This window comes from Hyaena hyaena, unplaced genomic scaffold (assembly GCF_003009895.1).
Source record: "Hyaena hyaena isolate Hyena2069 unplaced genomic scaffold, ASM300989v1 scaffold_309, whole genome shotgun sequence".
Classification (NCBI taxonomy): domain Eukaryota; kingdom Metazoa; phylum Chordata; class Mammalia; order Carnivora; family Hyaenidae; genus Hyaena; species Hyaena hyaena.
This window is the reverse complement of record NW_024080941.1, coordinates 441,211-459,216: the sequence shown is the minus strand read 5'-3', so window position 1 is coordinate 459,216 and position 18,006 is coordinate 441,211. Positions and strand designations below refer to the sequence as shown.

The 18,006-nt window shown below is 33.9% G+C and overlaps 1 long non-coding RNA gene across 1 annotated transcript; it reads right to left on the bottom strand.

Annotated features, from left to right (window-relative positions):
* Nucleotides 1-606: 606 nt before the first annotated feature.
* LOC120242498 lies at nucleotides 607-16,954 on the bottom strand. The gene is made up of 2 exons (XR_005531096.1): nucleotides 16,743-16,954; nucleotides 607-873 (listed from the first exon to the last, which is right to left on the bottom strand). It is a non-coding gene; the product is annotated as an uncharacterized LOC120242498 (long non-coding RNA).
* Nucleotides 16,955-18,006: the final 1,052 nt, after the last annotated feature.

The window sequence follows — 18,006 nt, the reverse complement described above, 5'->3', positions numbered from 1 at the left end:
TTGAATCATTATCTTATACAACTTAAACTAATGTTGTAAGTCAACAAAAATAAAACAAAAATAAATGACAATGTATATGTGTGTACATTTACATTTACTAAAGTGTTATAAAATAACTAAATAACATGCATACTCACAAGTGAGTATCTTCACAAGAAATAAGATAAAGCCATTTATTTGGCAAAAATGGCATTTAGTAAAAAGAACCAAAAAATCAATATGGAGCTCAAACAATCCTCAAAAAATGGAGAACACAGTATGGGTGCTCACTGAGGAACTTCTAAAAAAATGCATGCAGTAATTTAAACCTAATGGACTATAAGAATGCTACCAAACTGTTTTATTAATGCAGAAGACTGAGAAGGAAAATGTTTTTGAGTACATATTTACAAACCATAAAATGATTACTAATTATTTTGCATTGCACTCTGGCATATTAGTAAGCCTACTTTGATATTTATGCAATATTTTAGCCTCCTACCATCCCATCATAATTTAACCTTTTTAAAAAGAAGTGCTACCCCAGACTACTTTGTTTGCAAAGTGTAAACGCATCAAGAGTGCATGAGTCAGAATCTCTTGCATGGTAAACTAATACAAATTTAGTGGCTTAAAGTAGAATCATTTTATTTAGCCCATCATTCAGTGGCTCAGCTGTGTGATTCTTCTGAGGCTGCTGAGCTGATCTGTGCTGGGTTCTCCCATGCATCTGTTACCAGCTGATGAGTCACCTCGCTGCTCCATGTTCTGGGATGGTCTTATTCATGTGTTTGGCTGGTGGCAGCCTGATGGAACAGGGAGGTATGCTGGGACAACACATCTCTGCTTCTCGTGGTTCCTTCTCACCCAGTAGGCTAGCCTGGGCTTCTTCCTCTGGTATTTCATGGTTGTGTCAGAATTTCAAAGGGCAGCAAAAAATCATGTGTTAATGTGCAGACACTTAACAATCTAACAGATATGGCAACTTTTGAAAAACTAAATGTCAGAGTTTATGCTTCATATAGGTATATGGATTTCTATTTGTGTATTTGTACAAGTGTTATATACATGCACTGCTATACATACACAAAACATATATGCATAAACATACACTTCAGGCTTTTTTTAAAACCATAAATTGATTATGGAGTCTTCTCTTTTAGGTTGCCTTCATGGATCATCACTCAATCCCCAGAAATCATACAGTTCTGGGATTCAGCCTGTTCAGGGCTTAGGAAACATATTATTCTCTATCCAGAGACAGTTCTTTACATAGTCCATGAATATCTGTTGAGCACCTATAAAGTGTTAGCAATATTCTGTACACTAGATATTTAGCATTGATAGAAACAGGTAAAGTCTGTGAACCTATGGAACTAAATTTTTAACACAAACAAGGAAAAGAGAAGTAAAAACAAATAAATTGAGAAAGTGTTTTTCAGAGTTTGCTGTGCAGATTCTGGCTTAGTGAATGCCAGTTTATTCTAAGGTAATAAATACATAGGCATTCATTTGCTGATATTTGATTACAAGTACTTTCCTATGGCACCATATTTTCCTTTTTAGAACTACTTCTCTCATAAAGATATGATTCGAATTTTCTGTAGTTCGACTTCAGTACTTGTGTGCTGAGAAGTTATTAGAGTGAAATGTATTAAGTAATTGAGAATGCTGAGGTAGTCGCAAGGATCTCTTTCTTCCTATAATAATACTATGACACCCATGTCTTGTAATAGCAATATACCCTTATATAGTAAAAAAACATTCTTGTCCTCATAAATATTTTAGCATAGTTGTATTTAAATGTCTTGGTCTCTCTGTGTAGACCAGACAGTTCAAATTTATAGTTACTATACCAGTTGTTAGTTTACATAATTACAGTACTTTTACGAGTGCATTTCTGAAGATCTTAATTTTTTTTATTTAAATACAAAAGATACTTGGTTTAAAGTATTTATGAAAGTGATCATTAAAATAAATATGTTTAATTTCTGGTAAGCATAAAATAAACACCTCACCTTTATTCAAAATATCTAAATCTCACAAGCAACCAACATGCCTTTCAGCAGGTGAATTGCTAAACAAATTGTAGTGTATCCACCCAATGGAAATATTATTCAGGAATAAAAAGAAATGAGCTACCAAGCCACTAAAATGCATGGAGGAAATTTAATATATATTAAATACTCTATAAAGTAGCTTTCTAAAAAAAAAAATACTATGGGATTACACCCTTATGATATTTTTAAAAAGGCAAAAGACAGTGAAAAAGCCTCAGCGGTTTCCAGTGGGTTGGGGACTGGGAGATGGAAAACAGGGCACTTTTAAGGCAGTGATACTGTTCTGAATGACACTGTAATGGTGGATGTATGTCCTTATGCATTTATCAAAACCTATGGAACACACAATCCAAAGAGTACCTAGTAGAACTTGAACTTTAGTTAGTAAAATTGTATTAATATTGGCTCATGAAGTATAACAAATGTACCTCACTGATGCAAATGTTAAAAAGAAGAATTTCTTCTGTGTGTGTGTGTGTGTGTGTGTGTGTGTGTGTGTGTACTCTGCTCATTTTGGGGGGGGTAATTTGTAAGTATTCTACAAAATAGAGTTTATTAATTTAAAAATGACCGACATTTCTGGGATGCCTGTGTGGTTCAGTTGGTTAAACTCCAATTTTGGCTCAAGTCATAAACTCATGGTTCATGATAACTGACAACTCAGAGGCTGGAGCCTGCTTCGGATTCTGAGTCTCCCTCTCTCTGCCCCTCCTCTGCTCAGGCTCTGTCTCTGTCTCTCAAAAATAAATAAACATTAAAAAAATGACCAACATTTCTCTAACATAAGTCACTAGGTAAGCAAAATAACACACAAATAAACAAACATTGTAGTCAAGGGAAAGGGATTCTGTTATGAAGGAAATATAATGGCTCCTAATTTCTTCAGAGTATACAGAGTAATTTACTTGTATCTCAATTAGAAAAGCATAATTCTTGCTAAAAGGATTAGGTCATAAACTCCCTTCACCTCAGTGCACAAGATATTGCATCGCAGAGAGGAAGACAGGGAGTTTGATCAAAACTACTATTACTAGAACATTGCTAACAGTTCTACTGGCACTGATGATGATGATGATGATGATGTTATCAACATTAGTTTACCTTTTAGTACATGAAAGATCCTTTATGAGCCTATTTTTTTATGTTTATTTTATATTTTTGAGAGAGAGAGCATAAGTGGCAGAGAGAGAGGGACAGAGGATCCAAAAAGGAAGCAGGCTTTGTGCTGACAACAGCTAGCCTCATGTAGGGCTCCAACTCACGAACTGTGAGATCACATAACCTGAGCTGAAATCGGTTGATCAACCAACTGAGCCACCTACTCATTCCTGAGTCTGTTTCATAACTAGCCTCATTTTATCCTAACAACTCTGTGGTGAAAATTCCTTGATTACAAGGGGATGAAAGAAAACACAGAACCTGAAAACAAATACTCTGTTTATAGAGCCAGAAATTGTAATAGATATGGTAGTAATCCAGTGTCTTCATTAAACATAGAGGAAACCATCAGCAGAGTTTGGCAAGAAGATTAACGAAAGTATGCTTAAAAACTGAATGTGTCTTAGCCGTACTACAGTAAGAATTTTAATATATACTTTGTAAGAAATGAATTTTTAATTGATATTGTATTATTACAAACCATAATATGTTAATTATATTGACTAATAATTTCCTTGCTTCAAAGGGAATATTTAATATGTATCTATATTTTACCATGTCCTTTATTTAAATGTATATGAATACTGACAAATATTATATATATACATATGCATTAATCTATAGATGGAAGTACATATCCATATACACATGCATACCTACATGCATGGTTACAAATGCACAATATTCAGAAATGCTCTAATTCTTATCATATAATGTTTTAAAGTATTCTCAGTAAATAGCTGTATGATTTACACTGTTCTCACTATTGTTAAAATTCAGGACCCCAAAATAGGACTATCGTTTAATAATTATTATTATAAATATCTCTTTAACTTAATTTTCTTAATTCTCTTTGGAATGCTAAGCAGTGCATGAACAGAACAAACAATTCTAACAAAAAGTATGATATATATTAAAAACCCATTAGTTACACTTGAGCTGATTTTTTTTTCTGAAGGATAAAATCTCAGACACTGTAATATAAACATTGACTCTCACTTTACAATTATTTCTAATATGTTGAATTATGTTTTTTCAGTGTGTAATTGGTGAGAACATAGGTGAATATCTTTAAGATTTTATTGTCTCTGCACTCATCTCCTAAATAGGTTCGATTATTGCTTATTATTTTAAATAACTAATATTATTGATCATTGCTTTTACCTAAAATAAAATTCTACCATGTGTATTTCTGTGTGTGTGTGTGTGTGTGTGTGAATGTAGTATAGTTATTTGGCAAACTGTATTTGCTTAAGATAAAATACTACTACTAATAATAATAATAAACTTATCTATGTACCGATCTCCAATTTGCTATCAATTACTAACAGCATGTGGCTTGTATGTTTCTGTTTCAAGTATTAAAATATCTTTATAAAATAATGAATAATGGTTGCCTAGCATTTCAACTAATCATGAAAACTATTATTCTCATCTTTAAAAAGTGTTTTAATACTATAACATTTGTAGCCATCCTCTTTGAATTGTAATATGTTTTTAATTTCTAGAAAGTACCAAAAAAAAAAAAAAAGTGTTAGCTCTTAGAGGAAATATATATGCTGATAAATTAGCATCTTCAAACTTCTCATACAATTGTATATTCCTAAATTATGTCTGCTTCAAAATTATAGCTGCAAGTAATAAATGTAAAGAAAAATATTAGAACATTTCCAGTTCTAAGATATATCATTTAAACGGGATTTCTGTTCTGTAAATTGAATCAAACCATTTACAGAGTAGTGCTTTCTTACTTTTCTTGATGGATGTGGATGAATTCTTTATCATTGTTGCTATCATACCATAGTAGAGAAATCTAAACAGATAGATACAATTTTCACTAAGAACAAGATCAATTTCACTTTTTGGCAGTTTCTAAATTGTGTTTGTCAATTGTTAGTGAAATTATGGAGATAGATGATCACTGGTCCTGACCTTTCATTACTCCAAGGCCATGGTGTAAAGGAACAGGTTGCTGCCGTAAAGTTTTCTTGCTTTGTTTCAATTTACAGGATCTCAGGGTTATTCCTCATAGCACAGAATGAGATAACTGTCTGGAAAAGCTTATGGAATTTCCACTATTACATTTTAGATACCAGATCTAACTTCTAGATTTTTACAAATCTGCTTATCCTGTTGTACCTACTTATAAGTCAGTTTGTTTAATTATGCATCTGTATATTGAGATCTTTTAAATATAACTTTACCTGTCCTATTAACTTATTACACTTACTTATTGAATTTACTTAGTTATGAATGAAATTTCCTTTCTATGCAATATCTAAGTGTGCCTTTTTTTTTTTGGTAAAGTGTTTCAAGCTTAAATTTTTGGCAGGAAAAAGTACTTCCAGATAAATTATATCCCCAAATTATTAACTTTCTTTTATGCAGATTTATTTTAAAATCAGGAATTAATTAAAAAGTAATCAGATGGTGACCCTGAAACAACTCTAGACTCTTCTGTGACATCCTTGATTTTGAGTGACAGTACAGCTGTGAAATATAACATGTAATGCGATCTCTATTGCTGAAATAAATCCAATATGTGTGCACTGGTATCATCCAGTTATCTGTAGGATGGAAAAATAAATAAGCTGCTACTTATTTAAAGAATTCATACATGTGGGCTTACTGTTTAATTCTGAGAGCAACACATAATCACCATTCTCTCCGCCCATCCACAGCACACACACACACACACACACACACACCCCGCCACCACTGCCAAACACACACATACACACTCTGAGGAAGCCTATTTTGAAGAAAATTCTTTATACCTTTCAATGAATAGTTTATACTTATGAATCACTTACTAGGAAAATTGATGTATCTGCAATGCCAGAATTCTCCATCTACACTGGAAAGACAGACAAGCTGACTATAATTTGAGGTTTGAGGATTATTGTAGAAGGACCCTAATTCTTCCAAAGTATTTTCTCTTTTATGTTGAAATCATTAGTTATTATTTAAACTAAGGTATTCTCATCCCAAGAACTTTCTATTAAATTTGAATAGCCATAGATAGTAATATTTATTTCCATTTATTTTCATCATTAAGACAGATTTAATATCAGGTATTTTAATATTTAATATTCACCAGGAATCAAAGTTCAGTGTTCTAAAGAATATAACATAGGACCATAGGACCATACTTGAGTGTAAGAAAGTTCCACTTCCTTATGGCCACTGTATAACAGCCATTGGGAAGAATAAGAACTACCATGGCTTCCTTAAAAGCTGTTTGGACAGGTGGTAACTATATAAGGTTGAGGCTTCATCTTTCTTATCTAATAGTTTTCTTTGTTAATACTTTATTATTTCTATACACATTTTTTTTTCTGTTGTAGTTTTATATCATTATATTTGTGTCCAAACCTTAAGCTTTAAATGCTATTTACTTTGGGTCTAGTGTCATAGCAAATAGAAAAAATGAGTAATTTCCCCCAATATGATGGAAGAGAATACAGCAATTTTTTTTTAATCCAGATAAACTCCAAACTGTGAATACCTGTGTTTTTCATACCTATTCAGCTAATTGAAGCTCCTACTCTTTCATATACTGTGAAAAGCTAGTAAGATTTTTTTTTTTTTGCTCTTGTTCATGGCTACTATAATAGCCGTAAGAGAAATGTTCATCATATGGCTATTATAATATATATACACACACTATATTGTGTGTGTGTGTGTGTGTGTACACACAATATTGTATAGATAGCCATTTCAATCAAATTCTTTGGGGGCAGTGATTCTATTATTATTATTACTGCTAATAATAAATTATTTTAAATATATCATGTGTTTTGTGTTTTGGCCTATTCTGTCCTATAAGCCATAGAGTATTGGAAACCAGATCTATTTGCTCTGTTATCATATCTGTCTTACGTAAAAATCAGACATGTTAATTTTACTGTTTATTGCTTAATAAAAATGCATACACCAAATGAATGGGAAGACTTTTGAAAACTTTCAGTCGATGTTTGTCTTCTATAGAACTATAGCTATACAGATGCAAAGATTGTTTTCTATTTAATTGTCAAAATTATTCTTTGATGTTTCCACAACCAAAGAAGCCAGAATATTTTATCCTCGCTCTAAAAATATGCTGAATAAAGAAATCTATGTTAATGCAATTGGCTTCTCATCGTAATTTTAAAAATCTAGTATGTGTTTAAAACAAGCAGTTTTGTTTTACTCTTTTTAATTTATGCTTCTAGTTTTTACTTATATGTAAGTTTTTTTTTCTATTTAGACTTTGTATTCTTATTTTTTCCATCTATCTGTAATGGAAAGCAAAACATATTGTGCAGTTTTCATAATTTTGTTATGACTCCTTTACACTATCTTTTTAAAAAATGGAGACAAAATTATTTTTAAAATGTGGCAAAGGGAAATGGGGATGATATGACAACAGATAAAGTGAAAGCTGGATGATTTGCTTGAATGACTTTACATACATCATCACACTAAGAAGACTGTAGTGTGTGGCCATTACCAAAACTGAACCTAATATGTAATTGCATTATGCTATGTTTACTTTTTGTATCTAGCCTCTTTTGCTCAACATTATATTTACAAGTTCATTCATGTTGATGTAGTAATAGTTCATTCTTTTTATTTTCTTAACATTTTATTTTGAAATAATTACAAATTCAAAATAAGTTTCAAAAAGAGTATGGTAATGTTTCTTGTACCTCAGTTAAGTTTTTTACATCATATAATATTGAGGCCCAAATCAATCAGTCATTATAAGACATTATATTTATTCTTCCATTTATGTGCAAACATAAAAATCTAAGAATGTGTCAATATTAGAAAGTCTCTCAATATATCTCAACACAATTCCAAATTCCAAAATTAATGGAAAATAACCATACAATTGTACAATAAATTAAGGGAAAAAAGCCTTTATAATATTATATTGATTACAATTAATTTTTATGTAAACCTGAAGTAAATGGGAATTTATATTTCAAATACAATTTATTAGTTAAAATCTCTGGTTAATAAATAACAATCATGAGAAACTTCTTGGGTTACCATTAAAGTGGTGGATATTTACTGTCACTTTCGCTATATTTTATTCTACTGGAGTTTTGATTATCCCAATAAATACAGAAATATCACTTAAAAGTTATCTATTCATGACCAGGGAACTCTACAAAATAGGAATAAAAGGAAAATTTATTTTCTTTTTTTTAAATGTTTTATTTATTTTTGAGAGAGAGATAGAGACAGTGTGAGCAGGGTAGGGTCAGAGTGAAAGGGAGACACAGAATCTGAAGACAGGCTCCAGGCTCTGAGCTAGCTGTCAGCACAGAACCTGGCGCGGGGCTCGAACCCACGATTCGTTAGATCATGACCTGAGCCGAAGTCAGACACTTACCCGACTGAACTACCCAGGTGCCCCAAGGAAACTTTATTTTCTTAACAAGGCAATAAACACAAGAAATCCAGAACTCTTACATGAAAATATTGCTAAATATGACTTCATAAAAAATGAGAAAAAATTCAGCAAAAATACCTTAAACTAAAAGCAAAGTAACTAACAGGATTAGTAACTTCTATGCTTAACACTCATTCAAATGTTTTGATTTTTTCAAAGGTTTTTACACACCAATGAGCAACATTGTTTTAAAATTATGCATCAATAATTTTACGTAATATAAAGTTATCACATATATGACACATAATTGAATTTGGTAATAAGCATATATAAATTAAAATAACAATGAGATGTCATTTGATAAATGTCAAGAGAGCAAAACCAAATAATTTATAATACACATAGCCTGAGAGATTATGAGGAAGTCTGAACTCTCATATGCTCTTTTTTGATATTCTGAATTGCCTCTACAGATTTTTAGGACTTAGGAGTGGGGAAAGTGGCCAATCTTTGGCCATTTTTAAAATACACATTTGCTGGGGCGCCTGGGTGGCTTAGTCAGTTAAGCGTCCGACTTTCGCTTAGGTCATGATCTCACGGTTCATGGGTTCATGCCCCACGTCGGGCTCTGTGCTGACTGCCAGCTCAGAGCCTGGAGCCTATTTCGGAGTCTGTGTCTCCCTCTCTCTCTGACCCTCCCCTGTTCACGCTGTCTCTCTCTCTCTTCTAGAAATAAATAAAAATATTAAAAAAAAAATACACATTTGCTATATTTCACCAACTGCATCTCTAGGAATTTACCTTATACATATATTGACATGCAAAGGTAAATAATAAATGGTCATGTACTACATTTAAAAAACCAGTCTCTGTTATTGTAAATATATTTGTATTATCAAATGACTACAACCAAAATTTGTTCACATTAAAAATGTTGTGTATCGGGGCACCTGGGTGGCTCAGTCGCTTAAGCATCAGACTTCAGCTCAGGTCATGATCTCATGGTTCGTGGGTTCAAGCCCCACATCATGCTCTGTGCTGACAGCTCAGAGCCTGGAGCCTCTTTCAGATTCTGTGTCTCCTTCTCTCTCTGCCCCTCCCCTGCTCAAACTCTGTCTCTCTGCTGGGAGCCGCACCAGTCTCGCTGGATGAGAGTCACATCGAGTAAATGGCAGTGTTTGCACAGCTCCTGCAAAAACTGGTATCTCCTGCTGCTGCTACTGGCTCATGTTGGAAATGAGGCTGCTGGTATTGACCAGGCCTCAAAATATTCCAGATCAGACTGATATTCCCCACAGATTCCTCATAAGGAAAGCATATTCCTGCCTTTTCAAAAGAGACTTCAGATGAAAGCATTGTGGATGATTGTCAAAAGGCTCTTCCTATGGGCCTTGCAGATCCAAGGCTTACACAATAAAGGGGGTTAAGAACACAAGAGTTACAATTGAGCATTGACCTGAGACAAAGAGCCTAATTTAGAGTTAAGGACAGATATCCACCCCCACCCAGCTATTTCTGCTTGGAGTACAAGCCCCCCAACGCATTTGTGATCAGTATTCAGAGTGATTTATTCTGGCCTTGAATATGCTGATTGCTCCCTGTGAAGAAACTTCTTTTGTGATTATGGGAGCAAACATTCTGTTTCCTGAAAGACCTGTTTTTCTTAATACTGCTCCTTAAACAAACAAGCTATTGACCCCTGCTCACAAAGAACTAACTTCACCCATTTGATGCTAAAAACATTGTCTTGTATGCTAAAGATGCCTTCCTTCCCCATAGGATAAGCATCTTAATCACCTACCTCAATGACTATTGATAAAGTCAATTATGCATGAGTCTTCTACAAACCTATGATCTGGGAATATCTTACATATCAAAGAAATTTGTCGTCAGAAATCACTGTCTAAGGCAAATGCCACTTCTGTGCCATCCCCCAAACACTTATTATAAAATAAAGTCAAGTCCCAGTCAGAGCGGAGATGCCTGCCTGGTGACCAGAAAGACTCTCATGGCCTCTCTCATCCCTCCCTCGCCAGCACGGCCCATCCTTCAGGGACCCCTGGACCCGGCCAGAGATGGCCCCTGGCATCTCTCAAAAATGAATACATGTAAAAAAAAAATTTTTTTTTAAGTTGTACATCATCATGATCCACTATATTATAAACATAGTAAAGCCAGTGAGGAGAAATAAAAATAAGTATATGTAATTCACTCATGTTTTAGTGATGTCTAATGATCCCATCAAATTCTCCCCCTTGTTAATCCATTAGTTTACTGGTAATCCTCTAATAGTAGAATATTAAATGTTCATAACTAATCAGTGCTTTATTAGAGGGAAACTAAACTTAATAATCACCTCTAGAAGGGTAAAAAGACATGCTGAAAATCTTTAGGTCTTAAAACTTTCAGTTATATTCAATATAATGTATATGTAAATTAGTTTTCTGTTTACCAGAGTTATATGATTACATCAATGTCAGTGATCCAAAACTACCAAATCACCTGCCTAGACAAACATAAGATAAGCTCTGTCAAATGAATGAGCTGAAAATTAGTATCATTTCACTTAACGTATCTAGATAAATCCATTTATGATTTACTTTGGAAACACACTGCCTTGTTTATTTTTGCAAAAGCTGCAAACTATAAACCATATAGCTAACTGCATCATTGTTACTGAAATGTGTAAAATAATGTATTAAGCTTTTTTAAAAAAGTTATAATTGAAGGGTAAAAGCACTATAAAGCTTTTCTATTTCGAATGAATCTAAATATTACCAAGAGATATTTTTTCTTTACAATGCTTTTAATCACCTTCAACCGAGACTTTTACAGAACTATGTGTTCTCTTACAATTATTGTTTCATAGCAAAAAATAATCATTTTAAGGTTTTAGGAAAGTTCTTTATTTAAATCTCTAATCTTTTAAAAATATCTATTGGTACATCATTTCACTCCAATTTTCAACAATTGAAAGACTCTTTAATGACAATCAAGTGTTTCTATGAGCGTTTATTTATCTCTTATTTATAGGATTGTTTAAGGCATCTTTTATCAAAACAAAGGACATACATGTGTTTCAGTGCATTTTTTAATTGCTCTTTTTCTTTAAAACTGATTCTTTGGCACTTACAATAATTATCATCCTTTCCTCTGTGGGGTTTCTATTATTCTCTGAGTCCTGGCACTGTCCAACTGCCTTGATAATTACTGTTCCTGAGTACTGTGATTATGTTTCTTGATTTAAGAGAGTATTTTTTTTCATCACAACAGACTGTCTAAATAAAACTGAAAGAAAATTAATTACCTTCTCAGTGTCTCCACTTATGCTCTAAGTACCTAGCTATCTATGTATCTAGGTATAGATAATTTCATATTTGGAAAGTAATTTAAAATATAAAATGTTTCATTATCCAAGAGTAGTTGATCTTATGGCTAAGCATAGTGGACTCTGCATTAAAATAGTTTTAAAGTAAATATGCACTTGGTCAATTTGGTGTCAGTTGGATTAAATCAACCAAGAGTTGAAGAGTGGATAAATAATGGTAGAATGAGTAGCTCTTTACTTATGAAATTTATAGAAAAGAAATTCTGAACTAAGTATTTGATCAGAATAAAGGTAATAGCATACTATTCCTTCATCTAGTTTATAATTGAAGGAGTTTATGTTTTCTAATTATATTGGTTAGAAGAAATGCTCATGTTTATCTTTCTAATTTAATCATCTCTGTAGAAAACATTAGTGCTTCCACACTCATAGGAACTGATGGCTTGAATTTCTGTCTTGTTCACATTATAATTTTATTATTTGCGCTATGACAGTAGCCCAATGTTTATTAACTTCACTAGAACTTCAGAGTTGGATGCAGGCTCTCGACTCAATAGTCTGTTTTCCAGAAGTCTTCATACAAACATCTTTTTTTTAATTAGATAATTAAGTAATATTAATAGAGAATATATATGTATGACACAAATGCCAAGAAACAGAGGGATGTAATGCGAAAAATAAGTTTTTTTTACATCCCTGTCACTCTGATGTAATTCCTTTCTGTGGAAACATCCAGTTATAAGTTTCTTCTTCCTTTTTCTAGAGATACTCTATGTAAATAGCTAGATAGAAATTCTCTCTTTCTCCATATATATGTTAGCATTACATGCAGGTATATATTTAATAAATAAATATTCATGAATTTTACATAGAAGATACCTTAATTATATATTCTCTTCCACACTTACTTAAATTAAAAATCTGTCATGTGGGGCACCTGGGTGGCTTGGTCAGTTAAGCGTCCGACTTCGGCTCAAGTCATGATCTCGCAGTTTGTGGGTTCGAGCCCTGCGTTGGGCTCTGTGCTGACAACTAGCTCAGAGCCTGGAGCCTGTCTTCAGATTCTGTGTCTCCCTCTCTCTCTGACCCTCCCCTGCTCACGCTGTCAATCTCTCTCTCTCTCTCTCAGAAATAAAAACATTAATTTTTTTTGAAAAAATCTGTCATGTAATTACTGTTGAAATAGTACCTATAGCACTAAAGCTGCATTTAGAAATCAACAGGCTCCACTGACCTTAAGCTAGATGCTTGTTATTTGATTACATGTCCTTTTTGTATTCATTAGACTTTGTTCAGGTGATCAGTGGATCCCTTTTCAGTGTAGGTATTCTATATATAATGATAGGAATCAAAATTGTATCTATTATCAGAATTATAAAAATCAGCATTCCTGGATCTCTTTATAAACTTGTAACTTGAAGAACTGCCACAAATTAACTTAAGCTTGCTCTTTGATTTTTGCAATGAATCATGTAAGATACAATAGTGATAACTGAATAGACTGTAAATAATTTATTCCCTACATGGCAGCAAACATTTTCAGAAATGTTTTTATTTCTTTGTGTGTAATCACAATCTAAAAACCAACTTTAGTTTTTTGGCACACTGTTTTCCTACCAGAAACTGAATATGATGCATGTTTATATCCCTCGTATTATATTTATACAACCAAATCCTGATCTCGGTATACCTTTTATTGAGTAAATTGTTGCAATACACAGCTCCTGTCACACATTGAATAATGGTCTAGAAACCCTGTCTTGATTAAATACCCATATCCTACATTTCCATTATATCGAGCTTTTAAAAAACAATTAAGCAATATTTTATAACATAAATTTCTGTCATTTTTTGATGTAAAATATCAGTGACTACAAGGACACTGTTTTTCTTATAATTTCAGTTGTTTCAGAAATAGAGAAAGTGAATTGCGTTGTGTTTTGGGATATTCTACTTAAACCTTGTACAAAAGCAAGGCATGTATCAGATAAATGTAATATACCGTCTTTAATTATATAACCTTTTTCAAAATGTCGCTGCCTCTAACCACTTCCTTTGACTGAAATATAGTCATAAGGCAAACAAAAATCCCTTTGTAGCTTCTTGAATGAAATTTTCTCACCTATCCCTATACGTTTTGCAAAATCTGTTGGAGACTGGTGTGAACACTTTTTTAGGATATTCTGGTGCCCTCGGGTAAAACATCCAACTGTTAAATCCCAGTACCTTGATATACCACTCACTACAGTCCTCTTCTTAATAGGTCCCTCGGTTATCTGTCTGGGTATTTGACACCTAAACCACAGCATTCCAAACACCTAATAACAGGATACCCAAGTAATCCTCCAGAACTGGCTAGTCAACTTGCTTACTGTCAGTAATTTCCCCTTATACGTCAGTAGTTTAATGGTAGGCCCATTCTGAATGGGCAGTCTTTGAATCTCGCCACCACTATTTGCCTCCGTGAAAATTACTTAACTGCAATGTAAATCAGTTTCTGTTACCTTTAAGGTTGGGGATGATCAAATTTTAATAGCACTAAGCTGTTGTTCATGCAATGAATCTATCCAGTCATTTCATATAAATAATTTCCAGGATTTTATTCTTGGTTCTTTTGCCTTACTGAGTCTGTTTAAATTAAATGACTTCACATTTCACAAAGAATAAGCTATGTACTTGTGGTTGATTTGGGAATGTGAAATAATTCTTAGTTTGTCTCCTGGTTTCCTTTTTTAATTCCTACTAGGTCACATTCGTGTGTTCACCTTATATTATAGCTACACTAAGCATTTTTCAAAGCTTTTCCACATCTCTAGTCAGTGTGCCCTAGAATGTTCACTTTCTTCCTGAAAATCCTAAAATCATTCTTCATTTACCAGCTGAAGCATATTAGGAGCAAAACTTCTACAGATTCACTTTAGTGAATCTGCGAACTTCCCCACTATCCACCCACATTTATTGTTTCTGTTTTTAATATTTAAAATATTTTCCATTAAACCTGTTATTCATATACAACATAATAAAGAAAACTAGAAAATTTATAAGTGCACAGCCTGTTGAATCATCACACCTATGTAATAACCAGTCAGGCCAAGAAGTAGACAAATACCAAGACACATTAGATATCCATTTCCCTACTCTTACCTCAAGTCTGTGAGTATAACAGCTTATCTGAACAGTTTATCCCTTTAAAAAATATATAGTTTAGTTTCTTCCTATTTCTAAAATTTGTAGCTAAGTTATGATTCCCACCCATTCATTTTTCAAATTGCTAGTACCTCTACCAAGAACTTTCCCAAATATTTCTCTCAAATTCTTTTTCATGTTTTAGAAGGATATATTAACAAGTAACCCAGAAAAATATGATATTGTTGTACTTGCTTAGTCAACTTGATTTGTATATGTAATATTCTCTGCAATTAACTTTAAGACCCTTTAGTTTAGCAGAAGTACTTTGTTGGGTTTTGAAAGACTCGGGAATATCTACCCTTAGGAATGACAGCCTAGATACTGACAGCCCAACTACAAATATGAAAGAAAATGGTGTTGTGTAATTAAACTAAAAGGTTATATTTATTTAAAGTTTTGTTAGAGAGGCTAAAAGGTCAGAGAGCTGGTGACTTCTTCAAGATTACCAATTGGTTCTGTAGCTATTTTCTTGATTGTATGCTAACAAATGTTTGCGGGTGTGACAGATTTCAGAGTGAATTCACTTTCCTTGTATCATACAGTCTGATAGCATGATTGCAAGAAGTAGGTGTAAGGACACAAGTCTAAACGTCTAAACCAAACTGACTCCATGACAGGCTTTAAGTTTCCCCTCTGAACTAGAAGGCCTGAGTTTCAGCTTTCCAGAAACTATCAGGCAGTTACACATTGCCCAAGGCAGGAGAAACCACCCTTGCAACACCCAATCAGGAAAAGCCAGCGACCACCCTCCACATTACTAAGGGAGAGGCCTGGGGATAGAAACTATAGATAGGACCCTGTTACCTAATGTTAAAGTTAGCCTGTTAGCCGCCGAACAAGACCCTAGGCTCACTCTGTGATTGGGTGAATTTAAAGGTACTCTAAATGTTGTAATTGGATCCCGCCAAAAGTAAGCATACTCTAGACAATGTGTATGGTCAAACCTGCTGTCAATGATGTTGAATAATTATGATTGGATCACTGTTCCCATGTCACAACTTCTGTAACTCCCCCATCACAAACCCCATAAAAACCCTACTCTGCCTTTGTTTGGGGCTCTCAGCACAGATCCACTGCATTGGTGAAGTCTGTGAGCCCCAACTTGAGCCCGTAATAAAGCCCTTTGCCTTTGCATGCGTGACTCGGTCTCCCCGGTGGTCTCTGGTCGGTGAGGATACTGCGATCTGGGTATAACAGTAGGCTTGTAATAAGATTTTTTAAATATCCATTAAAAGGGAACAACTCTTACTTAGGTCAGTCCACAACAGCACATCAAGCCAATCTTTGTTTATCAAGCTTTACCCTCCTCTCCCCTCTTGCCTTGATTTGTCCTTACTAATAGGAAGGTTATTTTTCTTAAAGATCTTGAATTGACCACAATTCCAGGACTTACTTTATATCCAACTAAGGTTAACTCTGCTCCCAAATATCAGAAAGAAAACGTGGGGTTTCACCATTCTGACACAGGTCCTGCTTCTCAGTGACTTGAGTTGCCTGCTGGTAAACTAGACCTGTACTTTGTCATGGACATTCGTCCCCTGCTAATGTGATGTTTTGCTTGTTTCAAATCACTAGGCACACAGCACCCCATACACATTTAAGCCATCATCCTTATATTTCCCCCAAACACTATAGTCATCCTTACCCAGATGCTCAGGAAATTCAGTCTTTTGTATTGATCAGGAGTCAATCATCACCCGGAGGCTTATATCTTTCATGGTGTGCTCCTCTTATCTGTGTCTTTTCCTCCAAACCCTCCAGCCCATCAGAGGGTGCCTCAGATTTGAACAATGGAGTGGGAGGAGTCAGTGTCAAGCCTTATGTTCCCAGGAGGCTACTTGCTCTGCAGTGAACAGCTCCACTCCTACCCTTGTAATAGCTCTGCAGCCAGAAGACATTGTAATGAGCTCCCTTTGTGAGGACACAATAGGTCCTTTTACACCCTCACCCTGGCTATGTGTGCCTTCTGGCATAACATTTGCATGAATAAAAAAGGAAAATCATATATCTTCTTAGCAGATGATATGCAAAGATGATATGCCCCAAGGTGATGTGCCCCAAGGTGACTTTCTTGACTTTAGATATAAAAGGACAAAGCAAAACCTGACATAAAGTATAATCTCCTGAGAGCAATAAGGCAGGATAGTCTGTACCTATTCTTTTCCCATTTCAAATCATCCTGCATGTTGAGTGATTTATTTTCCCTCAAATTAGCTTTTTAAATACATCAATATAAATACTAAAATATATTTTTTGGAAATTATATTTTTATCATAGAGCTTATCTAAATGATATTATTTACTAAACTTTTAAAATGAATTATATACACATATATCAAAAATCAAGATTTTGAAGGAAAGAAAATGACTTTATTAGGTAACACCTAAAAGAATATTATGTATTATAGGTTTAAAATATTTACAGGTATTCAGCTTTTCTGTTTGTGTCTGCATGCATGCCAACACCCAAATATATCTGCATAAAAGATTATCTTAAACGCTTATCAGTTATACCACTATTTGAACACTTTGAACATATTATAGAGAAAGATGTGCCTGTGCATTATTAATTTATCCACTTACATTGAAAACCCATTATTCAGCAAATTTTTTTTATTGTGTTACTACTTGTGGAGGAAAAACAAATTAGAGAGCCATGGTCTGACATATTTTAAAACTCTAAAAATGCTTTTTGAGGTATTCAAGCCTTGGTTTTATTCTATAGATCAGTATTTTCATTCCTGGGTGGTCTCTGCATTGTCCATTACCTAGTTCTATAAGGACAGCCTGATCAATTCCAGGATTGTTTGTGGATATGCCTCTCAATTTTCCAGCTGAAGTTTTCAGCTATGTCCTAGCTCCAGTTAACAATTCTTTCAAAAGAGTATCTTTCTAGGAGGTAATTTCCAG